Source organism: Chiloscyllium punctatum, chromosome 3 (genome assembly GCF_047496795.1).
Source record: "Chiloscyllium punctatum isolate Juve2018m chromosome 3, sChiPun1.3, whole genome shotgun sequence".
Taxonomy (NCBI): Eukaryota; Metazoa; Chordata; class Chondrichthyes; order Orectolobiformes; family Hemiscylliidae; genus Chiloscyllium; species Chiloscyllium punctatum.
Genome location: NC_092741.1, coordinates 8921888 through 8935169, shown reverse-complemented (window position 1 = coordinate 8935169; position 13282 = coordinate 8921888).

The window sequence follows — 13282 nt, the reverse complement described above, 5'->3', positions numbered from 1 at the left end:
TAAAGGAATAACCTAATCTCACACTGTTTTCAGAAACCATCTAATCACAGGTGATACAGAACAGTCCAACTAGATTACATTAGATTCCCTACAGTGTGGAAACAGGCCCTTCAGCCCAACCTGTCCACGCCGACCCTCCGAAGAGTAACCCACCCAGACCCATTTCCCTCTGACTAACGCACCTAACACTACGGGCAATTTAGCATGGCCAATTCACCTAACCTGCACATCTTTGGACTGTGGGAGGAAACCGGAGCATCCGGAGGAAACCCACGCAGACACGGGAGAATGTGCAAACTCCACACAGACAGTTGCCCGAGGCTGAAATCGAACCTGGGACCCTGGTGCTGTGAAGTAGCAGTGCTAACCACTGTGCCACCCCCAACTACTTTGAGCGTTCCGCAGCAGCGAGGCCAGGCCCATCCTTCGCAACACCGGGGACAGGTAGAACCTCAGTACGCAGTGACACTTGGTGTTTGCGTACCTGGGATCCACGCACATCTTGATGCAGCCACACACAAAGGTGGCCATCAGGGTGAGGGTGACATTGGGCGTGTTTTTCCCCTGTTGTCCAGATCTTTTTACATGGTGTCCCTTTGGACCCGGTCCATCTTTGATCTCCACATGAAGTGGAAGATGGCCCGGGTGACTGCCACAGCACAGGTTCTGGGAATAGGCCAGACCTGTGCCACATATAACAATACTGACAGAACCTCACACTTGATGACCAGGTTTTTATCCACGATGGAGAGTGACTGTTGCTCTCATTTACCTAGTTTCTGCCTTAATTTGCTGATACACTCACTCGTCCCAAGACTTGGCGCATGACCCAGCCTCTCAGAACCAAATACCCAGCACCTTCAGCTGGTCAGTCCTGACAGTGAAGGGAATAGAGCAGAGGTGGGGAACCTTTTCATGTTGGAAGGCCACATTATGTTAGTTGTAATCTAATAAGGCCGCATCCAAGAAACTTCAATTATATATTCTTCAAAATTCACATTATTTTTTAAAAGTCTAACTACTATAGTACAAATTAACTAAAAAAATGAAAAAAAAGTTAATTCTAAAGTTAACTAACCTTATAATGACTTTGTTGTGACTGCTTTTTGTATGAAAACATTTGAATATTTGGTTGCCGTGTGGAGGTCTGCAGGTTTAGCTGATCCTTTAGATGGGTATCCGTCATTTGTGACCTTAAGGGCATCTTGATTTTGGTTACATAGGAGAATGTAGATTCGCAGCAATAAGTGGTTGAAAAGCAAGAAAGCATTTTTCGTGCATGTCGCTGAAAGCATGGGTATTCTATTGCATTTTTCCATATTTCAATTTGATCTTTCTCAGCGTCAAATAAGGACTTTAAAATGTCATCTTCTGAGAGCGCAATCATTTCCATCTGTAGTTCTTTAGGAGCCTTGGAGACATCAACTCGGTGAGGTTGAAATGCTAATTTGAGTGTGATGTCATGTTTTTCAAAGTCAGAGAAACTTTCATTGTATTCTCCAATTAATAAGTCTATAACAGCTGCGTATTCTTCAAATGATTCGCAAGAATCCTCCTGTTCATCAATGATCTTTGCTAACTGGGGAAAATGTTCATCTAAAACTTCCTTTTGAAGACGTGTTTTGAAAAAAGATAGCTTTTTTCGAAATGCTTGGATTTGTTTTCCACATTTCTTATATAGACCTAGTTTTACCTTGCAAAGAAATATTCAAGTCATTTTGCTTTGTCATGATATTACACAGAAATGCAGCATTTCTATAGAAATCTTCCATGAATTCGCATTCTGGATTAGTGGTGCTGGAAGAGCACAGCAGTTCAGGCAGCATCCAAAGAGCAGCAATTATCTGTTCTTGCAAAGATAAAATTTGTGCTAACACCTGTTCCTGCGATAGCCAACGCTCTTTAGAATGATACGGCAAATCCACACTGAATACCTCATCATCCAACTTCAGCATGTTACGAAAATGACGATGCCGTGTTGCATTTGTATGAATATAGTTAACAATACTTATAACTCGTTTTTTTTAGATTAGATTAGATTAGGTTAGATTAGATTAGATTACTAACTGTGTGGAAACAGGCCCTTCGGCCCAACAAGTCCACACCGCCCCGCCGAAGCGTAACCCACCCATACCCCTACATCTACCCCTTACCTAACGCTATGGACAATTTAGCATGGCCAATTCACCTGGCCTGCACATCTTTGGACTGTGGGAGGAAACCGGAGCACCCGGAGGAAACCCACGCAGACACGGGGAGAATGTGCAAACTCCACACAGTCAGTCACCTGAGGCAGGAAATGAACTCGGGTCTCTGGCGCTGTGAGGCAGCAGTGCTAACCACTGTGCCAGAGTAGTTGGGGGTGGCACAGTGGTTAGCACTGCTGCCTCACAGCGCCAGAGACCCGAGTTCATTTCCTGCCTCAGGTGACTGACTGTGTGGAGTTTGCACATTCTCCCCGTGTCTGCGTGGGTTTCCTCCGGGTGCTCCGGTTTCCTCCCACAGTCCAAAGATGTGCAGGTCAGGTGAATTGGCCATGCTAAATTGCCCATAGCGTTAGGTAAGGGGTAGATGTAGGGGTATGGGTGGGTTGCGCTTCGGCGGGGCGGTGTGGACTTGTTGGGCCGAAGGGCCTGTTTCCACACTGTAAGTCATCTAATCTAATCTAAAACTCGTTGCAAAGTGTCACTTAAAATAGTAGATTTAGCACCGAGATTTTGCTGATGTAAGATACAATGAAAAGAAATGAGAGCATCTGGATCTGATAATACTACTTTTTATCTGTGCAATAAACCCTTCATATTTTCCTGTCATGGAAGGTGCACTGTCTGTACATACACTCACTAAATTAACCAAATTCAGTTTAAATTCACGACATTTATCTTGAAAGTTTGTGAAGATATCTATTCCTCATGTTCTACCTGTAAGAGCGCCCAAAGCCAGTAACTCTTCGTACCAAATAAAATCTTCTGTTATGGCCCGAATGGAGTATAAAACCTGCACTGAGTCAGTAGTATCAGTTGATTCATCCAAAGCGATTGAATAATATGTGCTTTCCTTTTGGAGTATTTGTTGGAGGAGTTGTGTTACGTTGAGGGCTAATTCATGCTGCCGATCAGTTATGGTTCTCCTTGAAAGAAACAGTTGTTTGTACTTTGGAACATTATTGGGGTCTAAGCACCCCACAACTTCGACAATACATTCTTTTACGATTTCCACATCGCTGAAAGGCTTCCCCCTTTTCCCGAGTATATAAGCTACTTTATATGTTGCTTCAGTGGCATTTTCTCCGGGTCTTAATAGTGCTTCAAATAATAGTACTTTTGCTTTTCATCTTTGAATTTCTGCAATGCCACCTTCCACACCTCCCTCTAATTTAAATATTTGTGGACCTTATGAGTGGAATAATGCTGATAAGCATTATATTTCTGAAATGTTGATATTGCAGTATCATCCTTTCTTTAGCAGACACAAAATAGCATTGCAGTTCCCAATCCTCATTAAAACCTGTTTTCTTCCTTCAGCGTTCTCCTGGTCATCTTTGACATGACGGGCTGTTAAGTGACAAAATAAAAAAAAAATCAGTGTTGATATGGTTAGACTGTGTTACTATTCTCAAATTTCACTTCAAATGGAAAGCCAGGTGCACTGTTGTCATAAGTTGATAAACACTGGCGTACTGGATATCCACAGGCTCTCTCCAAACAGCCTCAGGCGGTAGTGGCACCAGTCAGGCGGGGAAGATAACGTACATTCTAGAGTCGCATTATAACTAAATCATGAGCATAGCAGGTGTCGAAATAGCTCTTATGACTTACTAAATTTTTAATTGTGGCGGTCAGTCTGTGAGGATTATTTCATTGAATTTTCTTTTACTCTCTGGTATTTTAAATGCATTCATTTTAAGATCAAAATAAAAATAATAAAGGACAAAAAAACATATTAATAAAAAATAAAAGATTTGTTCTGCAAAATTTGGATTCATTCAAAAGGCCACACACGATGGTCTAGACAGAATGGGACAATTGGGCACAGCCGTTTTGGCGACAGTCGTTGTGGGTCTTGGAAAATAAATGTTGATTGATTCATCATCATTCAAGGGTAGAACTTTAAAGGGTTTTAAAACTAACTTTATTGAAAAATAAAAACATTAAATCTGTTAATCACTAAAAACTGTATCGTAGCTTTATTTAGTTCATTTTGTAATTATGAGCAAGGCTCCTCAAGTACTCGATAACATCCATGTTTTCAAATCTAAGAAGTATTATGTATCCTTCTAGCTGCATCTCTATACTTTTTAAATTTCTGTGGAGGTTCATGCTGAGCTAGTAACCCTTCATAATATGCATCTCTACCCTTCTGTATTTTACACTGGCCATCTATTTGTTTCCATATGGTGGGAGGTTGCATGCGAAGTTCGTATTGTAGTTGACGGGGTGGGCTGCCTCCGCATGATTGTTTGTGCGGTCTTTCCCGTTTAATATTCTCTGATGAAGGTTCTAAATCTCATGGAGAAATAGAGGAGTTTGTGTTCCATTTCCTCGTCTGGTCTGACAACCAACATATGTATCTTCAAACCAGTTCAGTAAATCTTGAAGTTCTTGCAGCAGTTCGGTTGCTAGAGCATCCAGATCTTCATCAATCTTATTCAAAGGTACAAAGGCAAGGGCAATAATCATTCTAGCTTTTAACCCGAAATCAGGATCAGTGTTATACAAACCAGTGAACCCCAATCTAGCTAAATGTTTTTGCATGTTTTGAGCTAAATGAAAAAAAAAGCATCCTTTTTATTTGATCATCAGGAAATATGTCCTTCATAGCACTGTGCACAGCTTGTTCAAAATTGCAGACGACTAAAATGGGTTTCAAATTGGGTTCCATTTCTTTCAATGACTCTAACATTCTCACGTATGTGGTGTATGAGACCCGGGTTCATTTCCCGCCTCAGGCGACTGACTGTGTGGAGTTTGCACGTTCTCCCCGTGTCTGTGTGGGTTTCCTCCGGGTGCTCCGGTTTCCTCCCACACTCCAAAGATGTGCAGGTCAGGTGAATTGGCCATGCTAAATTGCCCATAGTGTTAGGTAAGGGGTAAATGTAGGGGTATGGGTGGGTTGCGCTTCGGCCGGGCGGTGTGGACTTGTTGGGCCGAAGGGCCTGTTTCCACACTGTAAGTAATCTAATCTGATCTAATCTATTGCTGTTGCTTGTTGGGCAAAAGAACATACACTAAAAGGTTTTTTTTGCCAGAATTACATAAATCTGAGAAAAGAGGCTGGGAGCAATACTGAATGTGCCATTGGCAAACCACATATCAGATGTTGGAGTGGTGGAGCCAGCTCTGTCTTCCGAAGGTTAATATCCGGTCGGGACCTGGTCAGCTATCGCATGGTAAAAAATTTTCTTCCACAACTGTTTGAGGGACATATATTCTGTAGCATTCTGGCACAAATTGTTGCAAATCAGTTGGATTGGTGGGGTGTTCATCCCTGAATTACACTTTCTGCATATTATTTTCCTCAAAGCAGACATATTAGGAATGACGAGGACGGTTGGACTAGCTTGGGATATGTCTGTCAAATATGCATTAACAACTACAGTCGGTGACTCGAGTCTCCTCTGCTCTCTTTTTTTGTATTTTAGTTTTCACAAGTGTAACCTCTAATTGTGCAGCAGAGGCTTCATGCGAATGGTTGTTCAGCTCCCTCACCATCTCTTCAGCTTTAGTATAGAGCCATTATATGCAAATTTTTCTTTACCATGTTTTGTTAATACCTCCTCAGTCAGCCATATGGATAAAACGATTAAAAAAAAATAAAAAGATGGCAAAGGAATGAAACACATGTGGCAGCGCACCCGCAGTTAACTCAACTGAGGCTGCGGACTAACTGTAGCTTGAGCAAACAGCTAAACAAGGAGAGAGCTAGATTTTCCGGTTTCCAAATATGTACTAGCTCAATTTATACAAAGGAAATGCAAATAGCAACATACCTATTGGTCTTTTCGAGGCTGCATGCTCAACTACTATCTACAAAAACACTTAGTACAAAAAAACACATGCAATTATATGTTCATATGTACAAATAGTATATTTATGTTGAAATTAAACTTATCTACACCATTCGATAAACATGCGTGGTTATTCAACATAACAACAGATGGTTATATAACAGATATATTGTAATTTTGTTACACTAAAGCTGTCCATATAGACAGATTTACAAATTAAAGAAATGTTCTGAGCGCCAAAATGTCCATTGCCAAATGGGCTGGCGCCAAATAGGTTTGGCGCCCAAACAGCCGTGCCATAATGCCGGTGCCAAAACGTACCAAACTCGGCCTAGAAGGCCGCATGCGGCCTTAAGGTGGCAAGTTCCTCACCCCTGGGATAGAGGATTGGTTGGCCCAGTTCCTGAAGATCATGGCTTTGCTCTTGCCTCGGTTTACCTTGGCCCCCGAGGCCCGTTCGAACTGGTCACAGATGCACATGAGTCTGTGCACGGACAGCAGATCTAAGCAGGAAACAACAACGTCATCCATGTACAGAGAGGCCTTAACCTGCAGCCCCCGCTGCTAGGAATAGTCACCCCTCTCGGGCTCGCATCCTTCCTGATGGACTTGACAAATGGCTCTATGTAGCACATAAACAAGGCAGGAGAGAGAGGGCAGCCCTGCCTGACTCCAGATCTGACTGGGAAGCTATCTGATTCCCACCCATTGATTGAGACTGCACTGACAATGTTGGTGTAGAGCAGTCTGATCCAATTGCAGATTCCCTCCCCAAAGCCCATTTTGGAGAGAACATCCCTCATATACGTATGCGATATCCTGTTGAAGGCTTTCTCCTGGTCCAGGCTGATGAGGCAGATGTCCAACTCTCTGTCCTGCACATAGGCAATTGTATCCCTGAAGAGTGCGAGACTCTCAGCGATCTTCCTGCCTGGTACAGCACAGGTTTGGTCAGGGTGGATCACTGATCCCAGAGCAGACCTGACCCAGTTGGTGATGACAAGATTTTGTAATCTGTGTTTAATAGTGAGATTGGTCTCCAATTTCTAATTTCCTCCCTCTCCCCCTTCCGCTTGTAGATGAGGGTGATGATGCCTTTCCTCATGGATTCACTCATGGTACCTGCCTGAAGCATATTGACATATACCTCCAGCAGGTCCTGGCCGATCAAGTCCCACAGAGCAGAATAGAGCTCGACCGGTAAGCCATCGCTTCTGGGAGTTTTATCCTTTTGGAAGGACTCTTAAGGCCTTGGTCAGCTAATCCAGGGAAAGTGGCTGGTCCAGCCTCTCTCGTGTCCCGTCGTCTAAGACCTCCGAGATAGAGGACAGGAACAACTGGGAGGTCGTGCTGTCGGTCGGCTTCGAGTCATACAGACTGGCATAGAAGGATTTGCTGATGTCAGCCTGAGATGACATTACCGAGCCATCTTCTTCCTTCAGGCTGCTGAGCACGGAGCTCTCTTTGTGCACCTCCTGGAAGAAGAAACGTGAGCACGTCTCGTCCTGCTCCACTGAGCGGACTCTGGACCGGAAGATTATCCTGGAGGCCTCCGAGGCAAAGAGCGAGGCTTGCTGGCCCTTCACCTCCTGGAAGTCCTCCGTGACATCAACCCCCAATGTCTGCAGCAGGAGCAGGTTTTGCATACTTTCCTGGAGTTGGGGCAGTTTCCCCGCCTCTCTCTCGCCTCCTGAACACCTTGAGGATGAAGAACCTCTTCATGTTCCCTTTTACTGTTTCCCACCAGTCAGCCGGAGACTCAAAGAGGGGCTTCATGGTTCTCCAATCTGCGTAATCCCTCTTGCGCTCCTCAATGTTTCCTGGGGACAACAGCTTAGTGTTCAGTTTCTGCGTTCCCTTACCAGCCCGCTGCTCATCCTGTAGGTGACAGTTGGCCAGCAGGAGGCAGTGGTCAGAGAAGAACACCGGCTTGACGTCTGTGGATCTGACCGAGAGCGTTTGTGTCCCGAGCGGATAGACCCGTCTGCCCGTGACCAGATGTATCTACGCTGTGCTCTGTCTGCAGGGGTGATGAAGACGTCGTGCAGCTTGACATCTTTTACTGTGTTCATCAGGGCTCTGGACGTGGCATCCAGTTTACTGTCCCCCCACCCCCCCCACCGCTGGATCGTCTATCTGCATCAATGATGCAGTTGAAGTCTCCGGCCAGAATGACTGGCCTGGACGTAGCCAGCAACAGTGGAAGCTGCTGCAGGACGGCCAACCGTTCACTCTTACCCACTGGGGCGTACACATTGATTAGTCTCAAGAGGGTGTTTCTGTATTTAACGTCCGCGACGAGGAGGCGCCCGCCCACCACCTCCTTAACCTCGGAGCTGGTGAAGTTGCCTCCTCGCAACAAGATGCCCAGGCTTGAGGAGGGGTTATCATTGCCCCCCGACCAAACTGATGGCCCATAGGTCCACAAGCTCGACCATCTCCTGTAACTGCTGAGGTGCAGTATCCCACACTCCTGCAGAAACAGGACGTCGGCTTTAATGTTGGCCAGGAAGGCCGACGTTGAAACACATCGCGTAGCCGATTTGATGCTATGCACGTTAATACAGGCAATTTTTATCACCATTTTAACAGTTTGAGGTTACCCATGTCCATTTGTTGCTGGTCCTGCCCCTCTGCGGTAGCTGTCTGCATCCCCGTGGTGAACACGAACTGCTGGACCCTCACGGGGCTGAGGTAGCTGTCCAGCTCCTCACTGGGGCCGTTTTCCCGCTCCGGTGTCATCTGGCTGGGACCAGGGTTTGCGCAGTCCGGTTCTATATCTGACAGTGGGGCTGTCAGAGGGTCGCTGCTCCCAGTGAGCTGGAGCTGTGGGGTGCTAGATACCTCCTGGCTTTCACTTTGTGGGGGGTGGTCTTTACCAGTTGCCTCAGGAGGTTTGTCATTTTCTGTTTGGCAGGTGCTGCCCTCCTTTCTCCCTGCAGCGCTCTGTCTCTTTTGGTGATGACCCTCCTGTGCCCGTCCACACCTGCCAAAGAGCTGTCTGTGTCTTCCCTGTGCAGCTGCCATTTCCCCTTTAGGAGGTTTTGGCGGTTTGGTGGGTTTTCTTCCTCCTGTTTTTTACAGGAATCTATTCCTCTGCCTCCTTCATTCCCTCCTCCTCCATTGCGTCTGTCTGTCCTGTCGGAGCTTCGCTTGGACGCTGTCCCTCTCCAGTAGCTGACATCTGCTCCTCTCCGGCCTGCCCTTCCTTTTGTGTGCCCCCAGACACTGTTCCCTTGCTGGTTAGTGGTGCCTTGCTGTCCTTTTGTGGCCCACCCCTGGCCATCTGCAGGTAGGTGGCGGCCCCGCGTCCTGGGCACGCCTTGTACACGTGGCCCATCTCTCCACACAGATTGCAGTTCTTAGCCTCTTTGTATTCCTTGGTCGGGTGACCCTCCTGCTTACAGTTCCGACAGATCGTGCCCTTACAATCGGCCGCCATGTGGCCTGACATCCCGCAGGTTTGGCACACTTTCGGCTGCCCTGCGTACGTTATGTGCCCTCTGCTCCCTCCGATAGCAAAGCTGGAGGGTGGGTGGAGGATGGTGCCGACCCTCAGGGTTACCCTGACCTGCCGTTTGCTAGTCCAGATCCCGAAAGGGTCAACCACATTGATGCTTTCTCCCTTTCTGCTGGAACATAGAGGTTGTACATGTGGATCGTAACAACCCGACTCCTCTGTGCAGGAAGCACACACAACGGGACGGCCGACAAGACGGAGAACAGAGGCTCCCCTTCCTTTTCTTTGAAGACCTTCAGGAGCTACTCCTGTTGCTTCACACTCCAGAAGGTGACGTTAAAGTAGCCTGCCCCAGGGAAATCCTGCAGGCAGTACACATCCTTTTTTGTTATTTCAAAAATATACTTTATTCACAAAATTATTTGGATCTCTATACAATCGGTTATGCCATTCATGTGCACAGGCAGTACACACCCTTTTTTAATTTCAAAATATACTTTATTCATAGAAATAAATCTTTGGTACCTGTACAATTTGTCATGTCGTTCATAGATATATCCATTGCATGTCTTAACATTACAGAGAACAGATTGAATTAATCGAATTTACAGTTATCCTATTTACAGTTCCCTTTATTAACCATCCAGTCTCTTATTATTTAGCTGTGTCTCCAGCAGAACCCACCTACTGAGTGGTTGCCCTGTTATACGATAGCAAAGGAACCTTCTTTAACCCCCAGTTTATGGGGTTACCATTGTCCATTTGACTGTCCTGTCTCTGGGTTAGCTGTCTGCAACCCCATGGTGAGCACGAACTGCTGGACCTTGGCTGGGCTGAGGGAGTACACACTTTTTTTTATTTCAAAAATATGCTTTATTCATAAAATACTTTGATAGTCTGTACAGTTGGACATGCCATACATATGTAAATATTCCATTTCTTTGCATACCGAAACAGAGTAATCATTCCTATTTACAGGTCTGTACGATTACATTTTTAGCTGAGGTGTCAGCAGAGCCCAAATGACTGCACGGGCCCCCTGTTTTTCTTTAGGCAGGCAGACGTTACACGGTGGTCTTTCCCCACCGCGTCTTGGCGGCAGCTGCCCCAAGCTTCAGCGCGTCCCTCAACATGTAGTTCTGGACCTTGGAATGTGCCAGTCTGCAACACTCAGTCAGGGTCAACTCCTTCAGTTGGAAGATCAACAGGTTTCGGACCGCCCAGAGAGCGTCCTTCACTGAGTTGATGATCCTCCAGGCGCAGTTGATGTTCGTCTTGGTGTGCGTCCCGGGGAACAGGCCGTAGAGCACGGAGTCCCGTGTGCCGAACCTGCGGGATGTCAGCCGCTTCGAGGGCAGCGTGCGGTGCAGCAGAGAGTCTGGGCGTTGCATAAAGGATCTCACAGGCAGAGCCCTTCTCACCATCAGCCAAGTCCTGGTGCTTGTTGGAAAGTTCTGATGATGAGGCATTCTGCCAAATGATGATCCAGTGATGATCTCTGCTAGCTCTGATGACTCGCAACTCAACACTCGTTCTGATAAGAATAGACATTTGCTCTTCGTCAAAAGGCCGAGAGGTTACCTGGAGCTGTGGGTACCTCCTGGTTCTCCCCGGGTGTGTGCTGGGCTTTACCAGTTCCGTCAGAGGGTTCGTCGTTTCCTGGTTGGGAGGGTGTTACCCTCCTTTCTCCCTGCGGCGCTCTGTCTCTTCTTCTGGTGATGACCCTCATTGCGCCCCTCTTCACCATCTGAAGAGCTGCCTGTATCCTCCTCGTGCACCTGCTGGGAGGTTTTGGGGACCTGGTGGGTTTTCCTTTTCCTGTTTTTCACAGGTATCTATTCTTCTGCCTCCTTGGTTCCCTCCTCCTCCATTGCCTCTGCCTGTCCAGCTGGAGCTTGGGTCAGCTGCTGGACCTCTCCGCTGGCTGCCATCTGCTCCGCCTCAGCCTGTGCTTCCTTCTGGGTGCCCCCAGACTCCGTTTCCCTGCTGTCTGGTTGGATCTGCTGGTCTTTGGGGGTCCACGGCTCACATTGCCACCTCTGGCCATCTGTGTGTAGGTGGCAGCCTGTCGTCTTGGGCTGGTCTTGTACATGTGACCTGCCTGTCCACACGGTTGTTAACCTCCTTACAGTCCTTGGTCAGGTGACCCTCCTGCTTACAGTTCCTGCAGATGGTCACCTCACAGCCCACTGCCATGTGTCCTGACCTCCTGCAGGTTTGGCACACTTTAAGCTGCTCTGCATGTGTGAAGTAGCCCCTGCTCCCTCCGATTACGAAGCTGGAGTCAGGGTGGGGCATGTTCCCACTGGGGTCCACCCTCAGGGTTACCTTGACCTGCTGATTGCTGGTCCAGATTCGGAATGGCTCCACTACATCAGTGCTGTCTCCTCCCACCTGGGCATACCTTCTCAGGAAGGTCAGGACATCAGCTGCTGGGACGTGGGGGTTGTACATGTGGATTGTAACAACCCGACTCCTCTGTGTAGGAAGCATGCACAATGGCACCGTAGACAGGATGGAGAACAGAGGCTCCCCTTCCTTCTCCTTGAACACCTTCAGGAGCTGCTCACATTGCTTCGCATTCCTGATGGTCACGTTGAAATACCCAGCACTGGGGAAATCCTGCAGGCAGTACACGTCTGCATGAAACAAGGCGAGCCAGTCCAGCTGGATGGCGGTGTCTGGAACTCTGTCACTGATCTATGTTTCCATGAAAACAAGGATGCAGCAGTCTCTGAACTCACAGAGAAACCTGCCTCAGATGGATGCAGTCCAACCTGTTGTCCAGGGAGCAGACACAAGAGCAGAGTGGGTGGGAGAGCTGGCCGGCTAGGGTTTGCTTTTAGCCTAGCATGAACTCCTGCCTGCCTTACCCCGCTTCCCCTTCCTTGTACACCGCTTCCAATGTTTTAACACCCGGCCACCAGCATCAGGCGAGGCTGAGGACTGAAGGCCTGGTCTCTGCAACGAACCAAGATCATGTAACCCCTTCAACAGCTCTCCATTTGGGTTTGTTTTTGGCTGGATCGTGGACTGTAGCAGTGTTTACAGACTGTAACAGTATCTGCAAACACCAGGTTTCCTGTTCCTGTTCCTTTAGAAAACTGAACATTAAATAGCCCAAGGTCAGGAGAGGCTGCTGTGAGCTGCTGCTGTGCTGCCATTATGTTCTACTAAGGGGGAAAGCTGTTTTCTATCAGTCTGTGTCCTCAACCTTTGATCTCTATAGATCACTCTCTCTGTTCCAAAGAAAACAGCCTGAGCTTATCCAGCCTCCTTTATAGCTGAAATGCTCCATCCCAGGGAACATCCTGGTGGATGTCCTGTATACTCCTTCCTGTCAATCACTTTCTTCCTATAGTGTGGTGACCAGAACTGCACACAGTACTCCAGCTGTGGCCTAACTAGTCCTGGGCAGCTCCAATAGAGCCTCCCTGGACTTTATACTCACTACTATGGTTGATAAACGCAAGTGAATTCTATGCCTTCTCAATTATGAAAATGAGTACGTAGGGTCAGTTGCACTCAGGCCTGGTTTTGTGGGTTAGAGTCTGAGTCTGTGTTGCATTTTCTTTCCTGAATTTGCTGAGGGAGTGTTTTGAATGCTTTTTGGCATTAGCCTTGTAGCCTTCCTGAATATGGAGATGTACTGTATCATGGAGGGATTTTCCCTGAGCCCCAGAAACTTGGGGGATGCTCAACTCAGCCCACTTTAGTTATTTACAGAACGTAGAATGTTACAGTGCAGTACAGGCCCTTCAGCCCTTGATGGATCCACAGGTTGGTGCAACAATCTGAAGCCCATCTCACCTACA